The following is a 23,403-nucleotide window of genomic DNA, read 5'->3' as shown; positions in this document are numbered from 1 at the left end:
TATATATCAATAAAAAACAGGTCCAGTAAATAAGGAACAAATTAAGAGCTGCATTATAAAGATAACAAAGCTAAACTATGAGGAGAACAAATAGAATTATTGGTTTAACCAAATATGTGAGTAAAGAAAGTAGGATATTCAACCAACCAAACAACCAGATGGTCTTAGCAACAGTTCCCGCCCCACGTGGACAGGATTTCTGCATTGCAGCAGGTTGGACTAGATGACCCTCGTGGTCCCTTCCAACCCTACAATTCTATGATTCTATCTCCCACCTTGGAGCAACTGGACACCACTCAGGCTCTCGCCGCAAATCTTTGCCTTACGCAACAAGCTACTTCAGCTGAGGGAAGGTAGCACACCTGGTAGCTGGGCGTGACATGGGATTGGCCCTCTGGCATCATGTGACTCAGTCAGCCAAGAGGATTGTGGGTTGTTTGTGTCATTGAGCCAACCCAAGCCTTGTGTGGATCCTGCCACCAACCTTCACCCTTTGGGATGAGGGAAGCAAGGCTCCTGTGCTTGATTTACAGCATCCCTGGATCAAGCACTCTGCAACATGTGCCATATTATAGTTTACAATGTTTCCTGTTAGGAAAGGAGAAGTGGAACGCGAGTGCTTGTAATAGGGCTGTGTATATATACTTTGCCGCTCCCCCCCCCCCAATGAGCAGAACAATCAGATTTCTGTACCAAGGTAACCTAAACCTCTTAGCCATTGGCTGAGAAAATTTGATTTAAAAAAAAAAAAACCAGAAGCATTTTTACTTGGTATTGTAAGTGAGGATATTAATAGACAGGATAAAAACTATTTTTATATGCAATAACAGCAGCAAGAGTATTAATGGCCTAGAAATGGAAACAAGAAGAATTACCGACGAAAGAAGAATGGCAGATGAAATTAATGGACAATGCAGAAATAGATAAGATGACAGGAAAGATTCAAAACCTGCAGGACCAGAGATTCTCAGAGGACTAGAATAAATACGTGAATTATTTGAAAAGCAATTGTAATCAATAGATTACACTAGTAGGATTATAAGGAATATATGAAATATTGAAGGTTATGAAGAGAGTTATTAGTTAAGATAATTAAAAGTAATAGTGAAATTAAATGTAAATTAAGTGAAACAGATTGGAAAATTTTCAGATGTGATTGATGGAAGTCAAAGAAATTGTATAAGATATGAAATTGTGATAAATGATTGTTGAAAAGGATATGTTAATATATATATCTTGTACTTGTAAATATATATATATATATATATATATATATATATATATATATATATATATATATATGCTTTCGTAGATTTTCACGGGTACAGGAATGCAGGTTTTGGTGTCTTCGGGTGTCTTCCCGTGTAAGAGTTGGGGTGTCTAGGCGACGTTTCGACGAGGTCTCACTCGTCATCTTCAGGCTGGTGCTTTCGGCTTCTTGTTACTGGAACAGAGCAGGATCTCAGTGTTTGAATTCCTATAAATACTGTTGAGGGGGTGTGGTGTATAGCCTCCAACGTTCTGGGCAGAGAGGAAGTTCCCAGGTTAGTGTGCCTTTTCTTCTTTTGTTCCTTAATTACTTGAGGGATATCTTGAGTGATTTCTTGTGTAAAGCAATTTACACAAAGAAGAACAGAAAGCACTCACCAACCTGAGGAAAGACAACAACATAATCATTCTCCCAGCAGACAAAGGTAATGCCACTGTTGTGATGAACACATCGGACTACCAAGCAAAACTATCAAATCTACTCCAAGACCCTACCTACCAACCTATAAAAACAGATCCCACCACCTATCTGGAAAAAACCACCAAATCCAAAATAAAAGCCTCTCCTATCAGTGAAGAAATCCAGCTAAGAATCATCCCCAGAGAAAAATCATCCAGATGCCCCAAACTCTACGGTCTCCCCAAGATACACAAAGAAGGAACACCACTCAGACCAATAGTCAGCTCCATAGGCTCACCTCTACAAAATCTCGCTAAATTTCTCGCTAAGCAACTTCAGCCCTATGCAGAATCCATCGCTTCACACGTTACTAACTCCTTCCAGTTCATAGAAACAATAAAGAAGCAAAACCTACATCCCGATGACCTACTTGTGAGCTTCGATGTTGTATCTCTCTTCACACAAGTGCCCATTAATGAAGCCTTGACAGCCATTCAAAACAAATACAATCCCCCCGAATACATCCTGGACCTGACCAACCACTGCCTAACCAACACGTACTTCATCCACAATGGACAAAGATACAAACAGATAGAAGGAGCACCTATGGGATCACCCCTCTCACCGGTCATCGCAAATTTGTACATGGAACACTTTGAAACCAATGCTTTAGACAAGTCAGAACACAAACCCAAACTTTGGCTCAGATATGTTGACGACACCTTTGTAATTTGGCCACACGGGAAAGAAAAACTAGATAGCTTCCTCACACATCTCAACAGCCTACACCCCAAAATACAATTCACTATGGAAATAGAAGCCAACAACCAACTTCCCTTCCTTGACGTCCTAATCTACAAAAAACCTGATGGCTCCCTAGGACACACTATCTACCGGAAAAAAACACACACCAACCGCTACTTACATGCACAATCACACCACCACCCTGCACAAATAAACTCCGTAGCCAAGACTCTCATCTCCAGAACCAAACGCCTGGCTGACAAAGACCACTTGACAACTGAGTTACAGAATCTCTCAAATGTGTTAATCGCCAATGGATACCAGCAAAACAGGGTTACGAAGCTAATCCAAAAAGAAACACCCCCCAAAAACCAAGACACAGAAGAAAACAATGGCATGGCCCTCCTTCCTTATATCAAGGGCACTACAGATAAAATTAGCAAAATCCTCCATAAACACAATATCAAAACAGCCTTTTGCACCAACCAAAAAATAGCCAATATCCTCAGAAACCCCAAAGATAAAATCCAGTTGGAAAACCAAGGGGTCTATGAAATACCCTGCAAAGTCTGCCCAGCCACGTACATTGGACAAACAAACAGACGAATAAATGCACGTATCGCAGAACACAAGAATGCCGTCAAAAAAGAAGAAAAAACTTCCTCTCTTTTCCAACACATGAAAGAAACAGGACACGAAATTAATTTTGCAGATTCCAAATTGCTCTTTAACATGGAACATCACCACAAGAGAATAATCATGGAAGCCATCGAGATAGAGAAACACCCTCACAACATGAACAAGCGTGACGACACGTCCCGCCTGCCAGACATCTGGAAATTAGCCCTCCCCACAAAAACCGACACCAGAACCAGAGGCACACAGAACGCCATCACCAATCAACCACACCAGACCCAAACCCAGACCCTCTCCACAGATAAATTACAGACACCATCCAGTAGCCAAACCATAGTGGCACCTCCGGATGCTGCACCCCCCTGCAATCCCTACACAGATCTGGCTGGCACAGGGCACAAAACCACAGCTCGCCCCTATACACGAAGCCAAGCCAGAGCACAACTAAGTGCAGTACAGCCATCTTCTCAGAAAAACTCTTCACAAGCTCAAGAGGTCAAGACACGAAAGCTTTAGCAACTAATCCACACTTAATGACCCACCTAAGTGGTACTCAGAATATCACTCAAGAAATCACTCAAGATATCCCTCAAGTAATTAAGGAACAAAAGAAGAAAAGGCACACTAACCTGGGAACTTCCTCTCTGCCCAGAACGTTGGAGGCTATACACCACACCCCCTCAACAGTATTTATAGGAATTCAAACACTGAGATCCTGCTCTGTTCCAGTAACAAGAAGCCGAAAGCACCAGCCTGAAGATGACGAGTGAGACCTCGTCGAAACGTCGCCTAGACACCCCAACTCTTACACGGGAAGACACCCGAAGACACCAAAACCTGCATATATATATATATATATATATTATATATATATATATGTACCAGAAAATTTGATTTTTTAAAAGAATAATTTAGCTATATGCAGAGCTTTTTTTTCCAGTTGGAACTCACTGGAGCTCAATTCTGGCACTTCTTGGGAGAACAAGGGAGGTGTTCAGTTCATGGTGAGTTTTGGCACCTCTTTTTCTAGAAAAACAGCACTGTCTATATATTATTACGATGTGTTTTCAGCCTTGGGCTCCTGTGGAAGGAAGAGCAGGACAGGAGGAGCTTAATTTCTCAGGTGAATTGTACTTGAGGAAAGGTATCTGTGAGCATCCTGGCTTAGGCTAGGGTATGCAGGTCCACGACCATCAACTTCAAGGTCAGCAGCAGGAATCTGGTTCAGTTCCAATTAATCTAACTGATTATTTCATTTAGTTGCAGCTCTAATCTCAAGGAATGTAAATTCAGAACCTGTTAAGCATTTTTGCTTAGGCTGCACAATTTATTTCACTTCAGAAGACGTAGAAGACCCCTCCAGACTGGTGTTTTATTGCAGGTATATTCTGCAACATGTCCCTAACACGATAATATTGCATTGGTGATGGATTTATTCCACTTTGTTAGTTTTCTGTGATGCTTCCTTTATGCTGCCACATGTTTGCTGTCCAGAGGGACTATAGCACAACAAAAGCCAGAGAAATAAAAGCCTGAACACTGGTGGTATAGAAAATTATGGGATTTCAGCATGAAGCTATGGGATAGGCACTGAAGCAGCATGACCAAAAACTTTAGCAGGTGCACAAAGTATTGAAAGTGGGCTTGTGTGTGACTGCCCCAATAGCATTAAGGGTGCAAATCATCATGAATGTGCAATAAAAGGGGTGTCTACAGGTGCTACAGGTGCTATAGGGATGCGGGTGGCGCTGTGGGTTAAACCACAGAGCCTAGAACTTGCCAATCAGAAGGTCGGCGGTTCGAATCCCGGCGATGGGGTGAGCTCCCGTTGCTCGGTCCCAGCTCCTGCCAACCTAGCAGTTTGAAAGCACGTCAAAGTGCAAGTAGATAAATAGGTACGGCTCTGGCGGGAAGGTAAACGGCATTTCCGTGCGCTGCTCTGGTTCACCTGAAGCGGCTTAATCATGCTGGCCACATGACCCAGAAGCTGTACACCAGCTCCCTCGGCCAATAAAGCGAGATGAGCACCGCAACCCCAGAGTCGGCCATGACTGGACCTAATGGTCAGGGGTCCCTTTACCTTTACAGGTGCTAAAGATGGCAGGGAGCTATCAGTACACTGAAACTCTGCCCTATAACCCTCTTGGGAACTTGAATTTTAACACACACACACACACACCGCTCTCATAGACAAATATCCTTTGCAGCAAATTTAGATCCCTGGAACAATGAGAGGAAAGTAGGAAGCTCTCAGGTACTCTCCACTAAGTACCAAGGGAGGGATTTGAAAGCTGAATCATATGGAAATACTCAGGTTCACTATCGTCTGGAATCCCCCCTCACCTCTGTTTACGTTGCATCTGCTATGTAATTGGCTGACAGGCTGACTACTTAATTGTCTACTTTGTTATTGTTGGAATTAACGCTGTGCCAAAATCTGTCATCCAGTTTCTCAGTAGGTTTCATCCTCAGTCTAAGATTCTTCCATTTTTCTGCCTCCTTCTTTGATGAATTTCTTTATAATTTCAGTGTGTGTGGGATTTCCTTTCATTTCATTTATGATCTTAATCATAGCGAGGTGGCCATGGGTGGGGTTTCTTTCCCTGGAAATGTTTTTGGTTCTGGTTCTGGTTCTGGTTCTGGTTCTCTCTCTCTCTCTCTCTCTCTCTCTGACATCATAGGGGCAGAACTGAACCCCCACTGCACATCTTAACAAACCAGAGCTACAGCATTCTTTTGTCATTTGTTATTCTTGCCCTGCTTAAGAACCTTCTTTATTATCTCTTTAAAAAAAAAAGCCACCATTCCCTGAAAATTGCAAGAAGCATGTCCCTTTTTAAAAGGAGGAAATGGAAATGAGCTTCTCGTGAACTGGCCCTCGCAATGATCTCATTAATTTGCCTCCCCTCCTCCAAAGAAGCAAGAGGTCACGCGAGCAACAGCCGCCTTTAAAGGCTAATAACTTTGCTCCTTCTGGAACGTGAAATATGGGAAGTGCAGAATTGTTACTGGAAAGAGCAGCGAGACCTATTCCCATCGGTCACTGCTTCAGTGTGTGACATGCGAAATGTGTTTTTTTATTATTTAAAAAAGTCCCTAGTATAATAGATGTATGTATGGCTATTTCTCAGGCTTTTATTTAAAAAAAAAAAAACACCTCTCAAGAATTTAGGGGTTTTCTTCTTCTTTAAAAAAATCTATTTCCAGGAAAACTTAGAAGAATCTGGCCAGAACATTATCCAAACATTTGCTGTTGTTTCTCTGCTTCCGTGCAGCTTGGGAAGGGAAGGAGTAGTAGGTTGAAGGAGATCTTAACCTCTGCCTCTGCTTTCTCCATGGAATTCCCCCCTCCTGGCTTTTACTCTATTGGCCTTTCCTAACAGTTCCAAAGCTTGCCTTTGTCATGTATCTGAAATCTGGATGCGGGGGGGGGGGGGGGAGCTACTGGAAGATGGGTATTTGCAAGTAGAAAGTGTCAGATTTCTGAGCATGAGTTTCCTTTAACAGTGTGTATCCCAAGAAATGGGATGCGGGTGGTGCTGTGGGTTAAACCACAGAGCCTAGGGCTTGCTGATCAGAAGGTTGGCAGTTTGAATCCCCGTGACGGGGTGAGCTCCCGTTGCTGGGTCTCTGCTCTTGCCAACCCAGCAGTTTGAAAGCAAGTACAAGTAGATAAATAGGTACCACTCCAGCGGGAAGGTAAACGGTGTTTCCATGCACTGCTCTGGTTCGCCAGAAGCAGCTTAGTCGTGCTGGCCATATGACCCGGAAGCTGTATGCCAGCTCCTTCGGCCAATATAGTGAGATGAGCGCCATAACCCCAGAGTCGTCCACGACTAGACCTAATGGTCAGGGGTCCCTTTGACCTTTACTATCTCAAGAGATAAACAACTATACAATTTCTATAACACATCTGAAGGCAGTCCTGTATTGGGAGTTTTTAAATGTTTGGTTTATTGTGTTTTTATGTTTTGGTGGAAGCATATAAATAATAAAAATATCATCAGCATCAGCATCATTTTTCTGCAGGGGTTGATCTCGACAGTTTTATGTTCTGGGTGTTGAATTTTGCACATTCATGGATGCTACACAGTGGAGACAACTATGCTTTGTATCCAGTGCTAGTCTAACTCAGAGTAGACCCATTTAAATTAACGCATCTAAGTTAGTCATGTTGGTTAATCTTAATGTGTTTATTTCTTTAAAAAAGTAAAATGTATCTTAATGGGTCTACCCTGAGTAGGACTAGCCCTGATTTATTTATTTATTTATTTATTTATTTATTTATTTCTTTCTTTCTTTCTTTCTTTCTTTCTTTCTTTCTTTCTTTCTTTCTTTCTTTCTTTCTTTCTTTCCAGTTATAAATTGCCATTATGATTTTGCCCGAGCTGGCACACAATTAAAGTGCATAAGGCCAGTTTGCCTTTTTCTCTTCACATATATGTGATGGTTTTTCTTACCAAGTGTAATTATTTTGTTTGTCTCCTTTGCATTTTATTTTAAATAAAAAAAGATTTTTGCTTCCAACTATTCCAGAAGAAGTAGCTTTTTATGACATGAAAGCATTAGGATGTCTCCAAGGTACTGCAAATAAAATAATTTATGGTAAATGAAATTACCGCTGCTGGGAAAAAGACTTGCCTAATGTCAGTGTGCAGTGGGGGAAACCAAAGCAAGCCGGCTGATGGGGATGTGCTTATGGGTCAAACACACAGAAATGTGTATGAAGAATGCCAGGCCAAGGAATGGGGAATATTTGCTGAAACAAGAGTGCTCTGTGTTGAGACATCAGTCTCTTTATTGGAGGTTGGTAAAAGGTCTTGGAATGTGTCTTTTCAGTTCACCACTGGGCTGTCCCATTTTTTAATGGCACATTGCTCAAAGTTGCTATGAATGCGTAAAGCGTGTAAGTCACAGAAAGAATACTACAGGGGTAATGTGCATCACTCCTAGACATACTACCTGTTCCTTATCAGTGAACCTTATTTATTTGTGAGATGCACTCTAAAGGAAGGAGGAAGAAACTTGGGTGATCTTTCAGCTAAATTATACTCAGAGCAGACACACTGAAATCAATGGATCTACTTGACGACTTGCATTGGCTACTACCCCTTAAATTTAATACATTATAGGGACAGTAGATTCTAATAACTCACTGACAATGTTCTGAAGCATGCAATATAATCTTCTGACACATGCATTGTTGTCTTGCTGAAGCCTCCCTCAACTTAATTTAAGTCCCTCCTAGCACCAAAGCATGGGACATGGGTGGCGCTGTGGGTTAAACCACAGAGCCTAGGACTTGCCGATCAGAAGGTCGGTGGTTCAAATCACCGTGATGGGGTGAGCTCCTGTTGCTCGGTCCCTGCTCCTGCCAACCTAGCAGTTCGAAAGCATGTCAAAGTGCAAGTAGATAAATAGGTACCGCTCCGGCGGGAAGGTAAATGGCATTTCCATGCACTGCTCTGGTTCACCAGAAGCAGCTTAGTCATGCTGGCCACATGACCCGGAAGCTGTACGCCGGCTCCCTTGGCCAATAAAGCGAGATGAGCGCCGCAACCCCAGAGTCAGTCATGACTGGACCTAATGGTCAGGGGTCCCTTAACCTTTACCTAGCACCAAAGCAACATGTGCAGAATAACCAAAAGGGAGATTTGAATGCAGAAAGACAATAGTCTTGTTCAGGCATGCATAAAGGGGTGACTGAGAATATGTGGCTAGATGCCAGCATGTGTGCTGACCATGGGCGCCTTCCCTTGAGGAACCAAATGCCCCCCACTGAACACCACAGTTTAGCAGCACATGGAGCACACTAGAAGGGCACACTATGGAATGGAGTGCCCATCCACAGGCCAGAGGGTTGGTCTTTTAAGGCCCTGAAGTTCTCTATAAATTGGTGGAGCCTGCAAGTGGTAGCCGGGAGAAAGAGGATTAAAGGTTTTATTTTATTTTTTATTTTACTTCATAAAATTTATATGCTGCTTGACTGCACCAAACAAGAAATTAAAATGATCAATAAACACAGTTATAAACAAGTTTATCCTGTAAACTCTAACCTCGCTGTTCTTGCAAACATGTGTTTTACTACTGAACTGTCATCTCTCCCCAATAAGCAACAGATAACAATGATTTTCATCATGACATTCTTGCTCACTTTCCTAGGGCATCTGGCTTTTCATAGTGGAAAGTTGGTTGGTGAGTAAGAGACAACTTTCCTCTCTTCTGGGAAGCCATTTCTCAACATTCATATTCCAAGAGTTGTCCCTATTGGTGCAAAAGGCCATCTTGAGACTGGCCTTTAAAGAGGATGATTGGGAGTCCAGCCAGTACCCAAATTTGCACACAGTGTATGGGGGAGCCTGTTATTCTGTGTAATATAAATATTTGTAGAATTATACTTAAGTAATTATCCATGCAAGAGGGAAGATGTTTATGCACGCTGAAGCAAAGTTTGCTAGCAGAGGCTGAGATTTCACCACTCCCAAGGGGACTTCATAGGAATGGAGATTTTCTTCTAACCTCTGGCCCTCTCGCCCTGACATATGACTTTAATTTTTGAGGGAAATTGGCACTGCGGCATCTTGGTACTGGTAAGCAATCCATCATCCTCAGTAAATGTGGGTGTGACAGTTGAAAATGCTAGCCTTCTTAAAGCCATGGTACAAGACATCTTGGATCCAGCCCACAGGAACCACAAGCCTTGGAGAAAGTTTCACACAGGAACCTGCAGTGGGAAGATCGCTCCTGGGTCAATGCTCTCTCTAAATATCTCGAAACAGAGCTCTTTGGAACGATAGTCTAGACTAAAGGACAGCATTGGCAGAAGATCAAACATGTGGCTTCGCTTCATGTCCCTGTTTAATGAAGTGAGTTCACAAAGGGCTTTCTCTCAGCCCCCTATTCTCTATCTCGCAATTTCATGACATTCTGTTTACTAGCTGCTATTTTCTTGTACCCATTCTCGATCAATAATTGCCTGTTTGATCTTTCACACTATCTGAGCAATGGCTTAAAAAAAAAATGTTAGCGTGAGTTCTGAAGATGCTAATTGTCATGTCCCAATTGCTTCTCCTAAGTCTTTAAAAGTGAAATGTGGAGTGTAGATTACCCTGGCTTAATGGTATATGAATGTGAATATGCACAGACACACACTGCAAAATGCTAGGACTCTGCTTTCCCTGCATTCAATATTCAGATGTCATTCACCTTCCCAGGTGTTGGACCATCATCTGGAGGTAGCAATGGCCCGGATGAAGAGACTGAGACTGGATATTGAGAAGAAGGAGTTGCTGAGGGTAGATGGGGCCATGTCCAGGAACTGAGGGGGGCGGTACTCCCCCTAAAGGAACAGATAGAAAACTTGGGAGTATTCATGGATCCAATGTTGTTTCTTAAGGTCCTTTCACAGCTGATTTGCCAGCTGTGGTGCTTCCTGTTCACAGTAATCAATACTCTAGTACCATATTGGCCTGAATATAAGCCTCACTTTTCCCCCAAATTCCGATTGTGTAAAGTTAAAGTGTGGCTTATATCTGCCACCTTACAGTATGTAGCCAGGAGTACAGGGCAAACAGTACCAGGAGCGTGGCAAAGCGGCCCCTGCCTCATGTGCAGTCCCCCATAGCTGTGAGGAATGGAGTGGCTTATATTCAGGTATTTTTTATTTCTTTCTCCCCCCCCTCCAATTTTAAGGGTGCTGCTTATACTCGGGTGCAGCTTATATTCGGGCCAATACAGTAACTGCCCTGCTAGACTACTACATTACCCTACTGCAGCTTTTGCAGAATGCAGCCACCAGAATGTTGTCTGATGCCTCACTGTAGAAACATGCAACATAAATTCTTCAGAAGCTGCACTGGCTACCAGGCATAACCCAAGGTACATTAGTGTAAGCCCTGAACAACTATCTATCAATTATTTATAAAGTAGTTATAAATGTAGACAGTGAATCTGAGTAACCGCTGACCAGAAATTATATATATACAGTATGTCTTAACAATTTTGTCAATCACATCGCACTACACCTTCTGTAAAATAATCACACTTCGTCTCCAAATAAGTGAGATTTGTTACCAAGACACTCCTTCTGGCAACCTATTCAAGGCTTCCATTCCCCTAAAAGGTAAAGGAATTCTAAATTTCCAGTCTAAATTTACTCATTTCCTGTTTATCTGCATTTGCCCTCATGCCAACAATTGTCCTTTAATATAAGGAGGTTTTTTCCTCACTCTACTTGATGTTCCTACCATAGCTCTATTTACGGAGACTGTGAGTGTCCACCTTCGGCTTACATTTTGCCAGACTAAACAATATTAAGTCTCCTCTTTTTATTCCGTCTGGACACTTTAAATGGTTTTCTGTGAGCCAGTTCGTTTGCCATCACCTTCCTGAAAATGGTTGACCACAGTTGTACACCCTGTCCCAATGTGGTCTTCCTGGTGTCTTTTACAAAACTTCCAGTGTTTACACTCCCTCTGCTTGGGCTGTTGTTCTTAATTCTCCACACATCGTATGTCAAAATGTGCCATATTTGGTCTATATGAGGGGTAGCTAACCTCGTGCCCTTCAGATATTGAAATATCATCAGCTCCAACCAGCATAGCCAATGGTTAGGAATGAGGGAGAAGTAGTTCAGTTCCATGTTGGCTATTCCTGGTCTATATATTCTAGGACTGAGATAAAAAAAATGACTGAAATTAGAATTCCAGCTTATGGCGGGGTGTAGGCAAAAAGTCAGGACTCAAAACAGGAGGCCATTTTGGAATGAATTCACCACATGCTCTGTGTGTGTGTGTGTGTGTTTGTGTGTGTGTGTGTGTCCATTGAAAAATGGCAATGGCCAGTGTGGTGTAGTGGTTAAGAGCGATAGATTCGTAATCTGGTGAACCGGGTTCGATTCACTGCTCCTCCACATGCAGCTGCTGGGTGACCTTGGGCTAGTCACACTTCTTTGAAGTCTCTCAGCCCCATTCATCTCGCAGAGTGTTTGTTGTGGGGGAGGAAGGGAAAGGAGAATGTTAGCCGCTTTGAGACTCCTTCGGGTAGTGATAAAGCAGGATATCAAATCCAAACTCTTCTTCTTTGTCTTTGCTGCTGCAGGCAGCTTTCCCTTCTCAGAGGCCCAATCACCATTTTCTTTCCTCACAAACCCTAGTAGACACAGCACAATTCCAGGCTATTAGGGAGGCTACCATTGAAGACTAACACATTGGTATTGTGTTAAAGAGCTTTGAAAAGCAAGCACGTACTTCATTAGATGCACGAATCTCATATGCAAACCTTTAAGCTGACCACATTTGTTATGAAGATTTTCTTCAACCTTCTCTGCGTACAACAAATTCATTTTCAAGTTCCAGTCATTTTGCAGCTTCTGTGGGAGTTACATTCTGGGGATTGTGCATAAACCTGACATCACATGTAGTCAGAACAAATCCGGATTCACCCTGCATGAGCATCCCTACATTTCTGATACAGAAGGGTGGGGGCATGTCTTCTTCACCTCCTTCTTCGCTACAATATATCCATTTATTTCCAATTGTCAATGTCAAAAGGGACTAAAATCTATAAAATTCATAGAAAATCAACGTGCCAATTTGCTCAATTTCTCTAGGACTCCATGACACCTCCCCTGTCCTCCATAATCCCTCAAGCAAGGTGTCAAGACCCTAATCCTGTCAAATCACTCTGCCAAGCCTTTCCTCCGGGCAAGGCCAGGTGGCGGACCATGCATACATGGACCATTGTCTTCTCATCAGGTACTCAGGATGTGCTTATCTGCGCATATCTCCAGCTCTATTTCCCCCTCCCTCCTCCATATGTTAATCCTGTGTGACCCAACCTTTTCTTAATGTATTCATGATGTAATCTGTGTAATCCAACCTCTTCTTAATGTATTCATGATGTAATCTGTGTAACCCAACCTCTTCTTAATGTATTCATGATGTAACTGGGATGTATTTTGCACTGTATTCTGGGACATGGAGGGAAATTTCAAAAGTTCATGTCACCCCTTTCTCGCTGTTCAATCTCGCCTTGAACCTGTTGTGCAATAAACTTGGATCTTCTGCAGTTTGCTCCTGTCTCCGGCTGAGCTCATTTTCTTCCGCAGGGACCCGCGGACCTAGTCCAACGAGCTGGGTGGCAGAGTAGCCCCGCACCCAGATTTTACCGTAACATTTCCAAAGCCAGCACACCAAAAGGCCTTGCCCCCAATCATAGGAGCCAACTCCTAGGTACTGAGGTCTTTTTACCCCCCCCTTTTAGCCCCCCCCCAGTGGATTGGCATTGTCATTCAAATGGTGTGTGGGCGCCATGTCTTGTGACTGATTAGGTAGGGCAGGGCTTAGCTGCCCCCCTTCCACTAGTTTATTGGCCCCCCTGCCCCCAATGCAAGGCAGATAGCTTTTAAGCTCTCCACCTTGCTTACCAGGCTTTGAGAGGGTCTTGAGAAATCTTGGAGAGCTCCACAAGGTCTTGCAAGAGCTTCCCAGAGCCCTAGAGACTCTCAAAACCCAATAAGCAATATGGAGAGCTTAAAAGCTCTCACCACAAAGAGCCCTGAAGCTCTCCACCTTGTGTGTGTTTAATGTGTGCGGTTGTAGCTGCACGTAATGTTGCGATTGTCAAGTTAATTGCATGCGAGTTGCAAGTCGACTGTCTTTACAAGGTGAGCTTCCCCAGCTTGATTTGGAATGAGCCTCACTCAACTATTCAAACTGATAGGATCTCAGTTGACTCCTTTAAGCTCAGCCTCATTCCTAGCTAAGCCTTTCCACACCCTCCCACAACACTGCCTTTTACCTATCTGCTGCCAGCAACACCTCCCAGCAGGGCATGTGTAGGATTTGCAAGATTACAAATGATTCACAGAGACCGGATCAGAAGGAACAACCTTTGCTTGGCACTGTGCAGCTACCAACTGTATACAAAACTGAAACTGGTCAGATCTCCTTCGTTTCCTTCCCTTGCTTGGGACTCATTCCCTCATTCCCTCCATACAACCATTTCTAAATCACTTTAGTTTCTGCTCACATTACAGGGCATCTCTTGGGCTCCAAGAGATGATATATATCTCCATGGAAGATATAGTTTCATGGCTCCTAATATCTATATATGCAAGGGCTGCCAAAAACAATATCAAATGATTTCTAGTGTGTCTGCTAGGGATATCAGGAATAGTGGAAGCTACCTTTTCCAAGGTTCCTGGAGCTCAGGATGGTTGAAATAGTTGAAATAGTTTCTAGTGCCCTAAGAGAAGCTTCAATAGGAATCCTCTTCCTCATCATTTCCACTACTATTTGGGTACAAAACAGTAGATGTGGGGAAAGTTCAGAGTGAGGTGAGCCCATTGCTACCTGGGACCTAAACGATCCCCCAAAGCCTTAAGGACCCCCCAAAGCCTTGAATTTGCCTTTCCAAAATCCACCCCCTCCCCTGCCTGATATATAATAGATGATTCATCATCTCCAACTGAAGTCAGGCATATTGCTGAAGTAAATTTATTATTCATCAATTACCAAAAAGAAAGAAGCAACTATTTACATGCCTTCTTTTGATATATCATGTGCAATTTAGTCTTCCACTGCCAACAGCCTGTGTATGATAAATGGGTCCTCTTCCTTAGTATTAACAAGCCTCAATTATGTTTACACGATACAATTTGTCATGAGGCCATAAATGGTAAGGCTGGACTTAAGATTGATATTATTTGAGAAGCACACCAGGCAGTTTCCCCACCACCACATAATTCCACTTCAGTACAGCTCCTTCTGACCCATCCACTCACACTTTCTCCACACACGTAACAATTCCTACATTAATTCCTCTATCCTGACTTTGAACTAAACATGTCCCTTGAGACACCTCAGCTGCATACAAGAAGGCATTTCCCCTCTCTGCCATTTTCTTTTTCTTTTATCACATTGTGGAGAATTCAGGACAGAGGCCTAAGAAAGGGAACGAACAAGTGGCTAGGCCTGCAGCCCTCCAGATGTTGCTGGGTTGGCCAACAGTCCAGGGATGTTGGGAGTTGTTCAGTGATACCTGGAGGGCCACAGGTTGGCCAATAGAGTGGACTTACATCGCTGCAGGCCAGTGAAGTCACTCCATATCTAGGTGACTGGTCTCACATTGCTTTGTTGGTGTATTTTTATTATATTTTAGTATTTTTATTTTATTGGACTTATTTACCGCCCTTCATCATAAGATCTCAGGGTGGCTCACAGAATAGTGTAATGCGAATAATGGATTAAATTGCACAGTGCTTGGTCTCATGCTTTGAGGAGCATGTTTGCTCTCACATCTGGATGTTCTGAGAGAAAGGTGCCAGGTACACTGTGTTGCCATAGCAACACCAGAGAGATCGCGTGTATGACTTGCTGAGTCATTCACCCTTCCATGTAGAGATGGGCACAATGATCTCTAGGACATCTCTTTCATTAAGTCCTGCTGCAAATCCTGATGCTATCTGACTCTGAATCTGTCAGAGTCAGGGGAAGAGGCTGTAGGTTTCATTCAGTGGCATTAGCAAGCATGGTGATAGTCTTAGTGGATCTGTTCTTCTTCTTTGGCGATCACTCATAGCCGAGTAAGATTGTCTTCCATAAACACAGTTTTAACAATGAGTCCGTAAGTGACTGTGAAGGCCAATTATGGATCAACACATCATTCCTCAGTGGGGACATTGGTTTCTGGGCGGGAGTTGGTCACGGTGTGGATTTGCCAAGCATGCCTTCCTCCTAGCATGTTTCTCCCTTGCGTCCTGAATTTGAGTGTCTTCAAAGCCCATAACACCTTTGGTAAAGGCTGTTCTCCAACTGGAGCACTCGCAGGCCAGTGTTTCCCATATGTATCTTCACTTCAAAGACCAGAACTGTGTATAGCAGATAGCGTTTAGCTTTCTCTCTTGTCTGGAGACAATTAAAACTTTGTTACTTTGAACCGTGTGGGAGAAGAGTTCTACCCTTAACCAGGGACTCTGGAAGAAGCTGTCTTCTGGGAGCAGGAAACCTCTGAAAACTCTGCTGGGGCTCTGCTTACAAAGAAGCTCTTGTCAATAAATTGTGAGGAGTGGGGTGCATGGGGGCTTTGAGGTTGTGCCGGTCCAAAGTGCATGATTGCAGTGGGTTAAGAACTTAATTCGTTCCGGAGGTCCGTTCTTAACCTGAAACTGTTCTTAACCTGAGGTACCACTTTAGCTAATGGGGCCTCCTGCTGCCGCCACACTGCCGCCACATAATTTCTGTTCTCATCCTGAAGCACAGTTCTTAACCCAAGGTACTCTTTCTGGGTTAGTGGAGTCTGTAACCTGAAGTGTATATAACCTGAGGTACCACTGTATACTGCTCCAGCTTCCTCCTCTTTCATTACACTAGAACTCATATGGAAATCCAACAAAGTTGAACATTGGAAGATTCAAGATAGACAAAAGAAAGTACTTTTAATGCTGTGCATTAACTGTGGAGCTTGCTCTCACAGTTGGCAAGCAACTTGGATGGTTTTAAAAGAGGATGAGACAAATTGATGGAGGGCAAGGTTATAAATGGCTACTAGCCATGAATGGCTATGTTCTGTATCTACTGTTGGAGACAGGATGCTATTGCCCTTATGTCCCGCTAACAGGTTTCCCACAGACATCTGGTTGGCCAGTGTGAGAACAGGATTTTGGACCAGACGGGCTACTGGCCTCATCTACCAGAATTCTCTTAAGTTCTTACCAACGGGCTGTCTGGGAAAACACTGAATAGCTGGCCTGCTCCCACGTTAAACCTCTCTTGGCAACTCAGTAACTTACCCAAGCACTTTTGCTGGTTAGGCTGTATTTAGTTGAGGTTCTCCATGACAGGAAATGACAGTGCCCTTGTTTTTAAGAGTATACTGTTTTGTACTTAAGATTATACCCTGCCATTTCGAGTTATAATTTAATTTGCATTAGGGTTCATGCCCTCCTTTTTAGGTTATGTTTAACCGTAAACTTCTAAGACAAGGTTGGCGCAGCATCTCTGAGTGATCAGCAAGGATTCTGACTCTTGTCTTTTCTTTAAAAAAACAAAACAATGAGAAGGCTTCATTTTTTTCTAAATTAGGCTACTAAGATTAACACAGCTGCTGGTGGTAGTGAGAATTAGGAGTGCGTTTTTGTGTAAGTGAAAAGAAATTCCTGGGCTCAGCATAGGCTCAAAGTCACCCTGTTAGTTAATTCTCCACAATCAATTTCAACGTCTTGCAATTTTCGCAATGAAAATAGAGAAGCTTTCTGTACGAAGAAAAGGAGACAAAAATTAAAATGAGCATAGAAATGCTCCATAAGGTTGAATATTGCCCCACTAATTGTCATTCCAGAGCATTATAAAAGTGACCATTTTTTCCATGAACTTATTCAAGTTTCCGACACTGGCCCTTTTTTAATACGTTAATTGGATCATTATTACTGTGGTCCAAAGTCTGCCAAATCTGGAGTGCTGTTCTTTTTCCAGCTTCTGGCAAGGAAGATCATTGCAGCTGTTGGCAAATGTGCTATTGTTGCTAGATCTACACCTTAATGTTCTTTGTTTCAGGTAGCATTAAACTTATTGTATCTTTGGTTCTGAAGGCCCCTCTCCTGATCTATGGACATATCTGTGAGGCTTTTATTTTGGGGACTGGCATAATGAAGTGTTCACTTTCACACAGTGCCTTCAGTGCTGGCTCCAGGGCAAAGGGTCTCCATTGGGCTTACAAGCCCCCTCCTCAGGGACTTATTGGGTGGTCCAGCAGTTATGACAGTGGACAGACTGGGAGGAATGCCAGCAGGACTTACAAAGGTAGACTTGCGGCTGGTATCTTCTGTCCCCCACAATGCAGTGCTGTGTATACGACTGTATCAAATACCCACAAGATTAAAGGGTAGGCAACGTACTGATTTTCTAAGTCAGGATGAAAGGAGAACAAAAAGGAAGGAACCGTGGCAAGTTCTATTTATAAAAAAGGCAAGCAGATAAACAGAAACCATCTTCTGAAGACTATGACAGCCAGCAGGGTATAGTCTGAAGACAGTGGGTGTCAACTCCTTGCTGAAGCTAAGCAGGTCTGAGTCTGGTTAGGGATAAAGTCGCAAACAACAGCCATACCACAGAGGTGTATCAGACAACATTTCAGAGTTGTCTGTGTTCCACCTGGATATTGGTGGTCATTCTATGACCGGAATTTCAATCTTTGCTTCCCTGCACAGGCTATCCATATAAAAATAATAAGCTGACCTCATAATATCATACATCTGAGGAAATAGGCTCTAGTCTATGAAAGGTATATGGCACTATACATTTAAAGCAGCTTCAACAGCCATGGTGTCTCCCTGGGAAGTAGTTTCTTAGGGGTGATGAGAGTTGCTAGGAAGACCCTATTTCCCTTAACAGAGCTACAATTCTCAGGACTGTTTAAAAGTCAGTCCTTCTTCCCAGGGACCACTGGAAACTGTAGCTTTGTGGGGCAGGAATACCAGGAACTTGTAACAACTTTGGCACCCTTAACAAACAAAGCCATGACTTCATTAAATGTATACTGCAGGCGGTGCCCTAGTTGCAAACTGACTAATATGCCTCTGAAAATTCCTTCTTAAGCAGAACCTTGAATTTCAGCAAGGATTAATCAACTTTCTTTTTGCTTGAGCAGAGCAAAGCTAATAGCTAGAGAACCAGTTTTCCACTTGTGTACAGCTTGAATGTTGACTCCAAATAGTCCCAAACATCATTTTTGACTCTTTGTAATAATCAAATATTATTATTATTGCCCCTCATACTTTTCTTGGCAGCCAGCTTCTTTCTATTTTTAAACATATCCCCCTTTAAAACATTTTGATATCTGTTGAGTTCCATCAGGGCACACAGTATGGTTCAATACTTTTTGACCTCGTTGTTTTCTCTGCTTTACCTTTTTCCTTATGGCTTTGATGCTGAGAGTTCCTTTAGGGTCCTCTCTCTGTGTGTTTTTTAAGCACACAGAAAATGAGTTTATATGTTGTACATTTTGTCTCTTCTTTCATCCTTCCCTCTTTATCGGTCACTTCCCTTTTAAAACTGGCCTTTGACAAACCAGATTTCCATCGACATCGCACAGTTGTATGTGTGTACCTTCAAGACAGTGCCTTACAAGAGAACTTGTAAAACAACAACAACACACACCACACACACACACATCTATTAAGCAACATATAATCCTTTCTCTCTTTCTGAAGAATCCAGAGTGGCATGAAGAGTTTCTTCCCTTCCTTTCATATTTCTTCAGCAGAGCTAGTGCTCTGCTGAAGAAATATGCTAAAAAGCTAAAAAGCTAAAAAAGCCAATGCAATTCTGGGCTGCATCAATAGGAGTATAGCATCTAGATCAAGGGAAGTAATAGTGCCACTGTATTCTGCTCTGGTCAGACCTCACCTGGAGTACTGTGTCCAGTTCTGGCTACCACAGTTCAAGAAGGACACTGACATACTGGAACGTGTCCAGAGGAGGGCAACCAAAATGGTCAAAGGCTTGGAAACGATGCCTTATGAGGAACAGCTAAGGGAGCTGGGCATGTTTAGCCTGGAGAAGAGGAGGTTAAGGGGTGATACGATAGCCATGTTCAAATACATAAAAGGATGTCATATAGAGGAGGGAGAAAGGTTGTTTTCTGCTGCTCCAGAGAAGCGGGCACGGAGCAATGGATCCAAACTACAAGAAAGAAGATTCCACCTAAACATTAGGAAGAACTTCCTGACAGTAAGAGCTGTTCGACAGTGGAATTTGCTGCCAAGGAGTGTGGTGGAGTCTCCTTCTCTGGAGGTCTTTAAGCAGAGGCTTGACAACCATATGTCAGGAGTGCTCTGATGGTGTTTCCTGCTTGGCAGGGGGTTGGACTCGATGGCCCTTGTGGTCTATTCCAACGCTATGATTCTATGATTCTATGATTCTTATTCTTCCAACATTTGGCCGGTGAAAGAAGAATGCTGAAACTGATAATTACATTCCACATGCCTTTGTGAAACAATTTCATAAAATTTTCTTACTTATTTATTTTTTAAAAAATATTTCTATGACTGCTAAATCATAAAAATATATATCAAAGTGGTTTACAAGATTTAAAAAGATTAAAAACCACACAATAGCAAAGCGTTCAAAAGTTTAAAACAATTCAAAAGCTGAAAAGTTAAACACAAACATCAATAAACCACTGTTGGAAGGACGAGCTCTTAATTGCCTGCATAGGCCTGGCAGAACAGAAAAGTTTCCAGTATTTGAAATTTGGCACAGAAGGCAGTACGATTAGTAGTAGAACAGCAGTAGAACAGATCAGCAGAAGAACAGATGGTTTGCATGCAAAGAGTTCAAAGGTCAGCCCTTGGCATCTCTGGATAGGGCTGACCCAAGGCATTTTGCTGCCTGAAGCAGACACGAAAATGGTGAACTCCCTGTGGGAATTGTAGTTTGTTAGGAGTGCTGTGTTAATAATAATAATAATAATAATAATAATAATAATAATAATAATAATAATAAATTATTTATATCGCGCCCTCCCCAGCCGAAGCCAGGCTCAGAGCAGCTAACAACAGTAAAATGATACAACATTCTAAAATCAGTTCATTCTAAAATCAGTTCAAATCAAATTAATGGCAACCATTGGGCTAGAGTTCTGCGAGGATTGCCAAAGGAGGGGGTCAGGCTGTGCCCTGGCCAAAGGCCTGGTGGAACAGCTCCGTCTTGCAGGCCCTGCGGAAAGATGTCAAGTCCCGCAGGGCCCTAGTCTCTTGTGACAGAGCGTTCCACCAGATTGGAGCCACAGCCAAAAAAGCCCTGGCTCTGGTTGAGGCCAGCCTAACCTCTCTGTGGCCTGGGACCTCCAAGATGTTTTGCTTGAAGACTGTAAGGTCCTCCGTGGGACATACCAGGAGAGGCGGTCCCATAGGTATGAGGGTCCTAGGCCATATAGGGCTTTAAAGGTTAAAACCAGCACCTTAAACCTGATCCTGTACTCCACTGGGAGCCAGTGCAGCTGGTATAGCACTGGGTGAATGTGATCCTGCAGTGAGGATCCAGGGAGGAGTCTCACCACGGCATTCTGCACCCGCTGGAGTTTCTGGGTCAGTCTCAAGGGCAGCCCATGTACAGCCAGTTACAATAATCCAGTCTGGAGGTGACCGTCACGTGGATCACAGTGGCTAGGTCAGGGCGAGAGAGGTAAGGAGCCAACTGCTTAGCTTAGCGGAGGTGTTGGTGCATGGATAGGCAATATCAGACTCAGGAACCAAATGCAGCCCTCAAGGGACTCAGACCACCCTGTCTCCAGCCCTGCTTTGTACCCTCCTTGAGTGTCTTTGAGTGAAAGATGTCTTTGGATGGTCTGAGACCTCAGGGAACTGTTGCCAGTCTTGGTAGATAGTATCAGGTTGGAAGGATTGATGATCTGACTGAGTAAAAAGCAGCTATTCTTGCAATGTAACATTCCCCTGTATCTATTTCCCCCACCCGATCAAGGAAACAATTTGACACAATATGGTTTCCGTTCCTGACTTTCATAAGTACTTTTCTTGAGAGTTCATGACCTCCCACTACCCACAGTGGGTTTTGGGGGGCCATATCAGACAGCTGTTTTACTTATTCTTTATCTGATCTCAATGCTTATCACTTCTTTCCAATCCTATACTGTCACAACACATGAGAGATCTGTACCTGTTTGTTCTGTTATTGTTGTTCTTTATTATAGTGCAATTTGCAAATATTATTATTATTATTAATGCTGAAGTGAAATTAATATTTATTATGTTATTTGCTGTAGTGAATGATGGGTGAAATTTCTTTGTGTTCTTCTTGTTTAATTGGTGTAAAACTAATCTGTTTAAAAAAACAAGAAGAAATTTAGCACAACATGGACAACTCTCCATAGCTCCTTCTTCTAAAGTGAACAATTAAGCACATCATTCACCAAGATGCACATTCTTGGACTAAGAAAATCCATTAGGGAAAGATCTTGTGTTGACTTTGCTAATAGAAATAAATTCAGGGGAAATATGTAAGGTTGGTGCATTGCCAACGCAAAGAAAAACCACCTTAAAACACTGCTAGATTACCCACCCCCAAATGCTTTGAGAAATCTCAAGTTTCATTTCCTCACAAATGAGCTCTGCCTTGTCCTGTTGAAGAGAAATCATGTGATCTGGGTGCAAGAGCGAAAATCTGCAAACAATTCCAAAGAATACAAGCTTTTCCCAAAATAGGACGTGCTGAAATGAAAAGCTTCCCCCCCCCCAAATAATTCTTAAGGTATGTTACCTGTATGATATGACTCCAAATTTAGCAGGATTCAACAGCAGTTTTAAGGTCTGCAACCTTCCCATTCTCCTGAAGAATGTCACCAATCTTCCTTTAGTTTATCTGCAAAATTCTAGGGAAATTTTGACCGAGCAGAAAAAAACTCCAAGTTCATCACATTTTTTTCTTTTAATGAAATTCAGCAGGTTTTCTGCAAGTCCTCCATCCTCCAACAGTCCCCAGAGCTTCAACACTAGTTGAAGAGAGAGTTGCGTGGAGAAAGAGTGGAAGAGAGAGCTGGAGAGCAAGAAAAAACAGGCTTTTTAGAGGGTGCGCCTCACTTGCGCAATTTTTGCTTATGGTTGTGGGGTTCCAGAAATATAGCCTCCATGTAATGGGGACGACGACGACTCCTGTATATGAAGGGTATTGACAGCCAAGCATGTGGTGAGCATATGGGGTGGATGGCTGCCACAGGAACTGGAGTTCCGATTCATGTACTCATGGCAGGGTGTGGCCAAAGTTATGGATGGCTTAAAGGGGAAGGATGAGAAGATGGCATGAGTTGCGAGTGCAACTGTGTCAAGTCACGCAGACTGATCTTATTCACACTTAGGAATATAGGGACCTGTCTTGTATTGACCCAGGGCATTCGTCCATTTAGGGACGCGGGTGGCGCTGTGGGTTAAACTGCAGAGCCTAAGGCTTGCTGATCAGAAGGTTGGCGGTTCGAATCCCCGCAACGGAGTGAGCTCCCATTGCTCGGTCCCTGCTCCTGCCAACCTAGCAGTTCGAAAGCACGTCAAAGTGCAAGTAGATAAATAGGTCTGGTGGGAAGGTAAACGGCATTTCCGTGCGCTGCTCTAGTTCGCCAGAAGCGGCTTAGTCATGCTGGCCACATGACCTGGAAGTTGCACGCCAGCTCCCTCGGCCAATAAAGCGAGATGAGTGCCGCAACCCCAGAGTCGGTCACGACTGGACCTAATGGTCAGGGGTCCCTTTACCCTTTCATCCATTTAGCTCAGCATTGTCTAAACTGACCAGCAGGCTTCAAACAGAGATTTCTCCCAGCTGCACTTGAAGATGCTGAGGATTGAA

The 23,403-nt window shown here is 43.1% G+C and overlaps 1 long non-coding RNA gene across 1 annotated transcript in view; it reads right to left on the bottom strand.

The window, feature by feature from the left end:
- Positions 1-22,655, bottom strand: part of LOC310689087 — a 28,231-nt gene extending 5,576 nt beyond the window's left edge. Inside the window, exons 1-2 of the long non-coding RNA XR_014517299.1 lie at positions 22,327-22,655; positions 17,723-17,952 (exon numbers count right to left, since the gene is read on the bottom strand). This is a non-coding gene — a long non-coding RNA (uncharacterized lncRNA). The remainder of the gene's footprint in view (positions 1-17,722; positions 17,953-22,326) is intronic.
- Positions 22,656-23,403: the final 748 nt, after the last annotated feature.

The sequence above is a fragment of the Podarcis liolepis genome (genome assembly GCF_965112155.1).
Source record: "Podarcis liolepis genome assembly, chromosome: 11".
NCBI classification, from domain to species: domain Eukaryota; kingdom Metazoa; phylum Chordata; class Lepidosauria; order Squamata; family Lacertidae; genus Podarcis; species Podarcis liolepis.
Note: the sequence above shows the minus strand (reverse complement) of the source record. Positions and strands in the feature narration are given on the sequence as shown.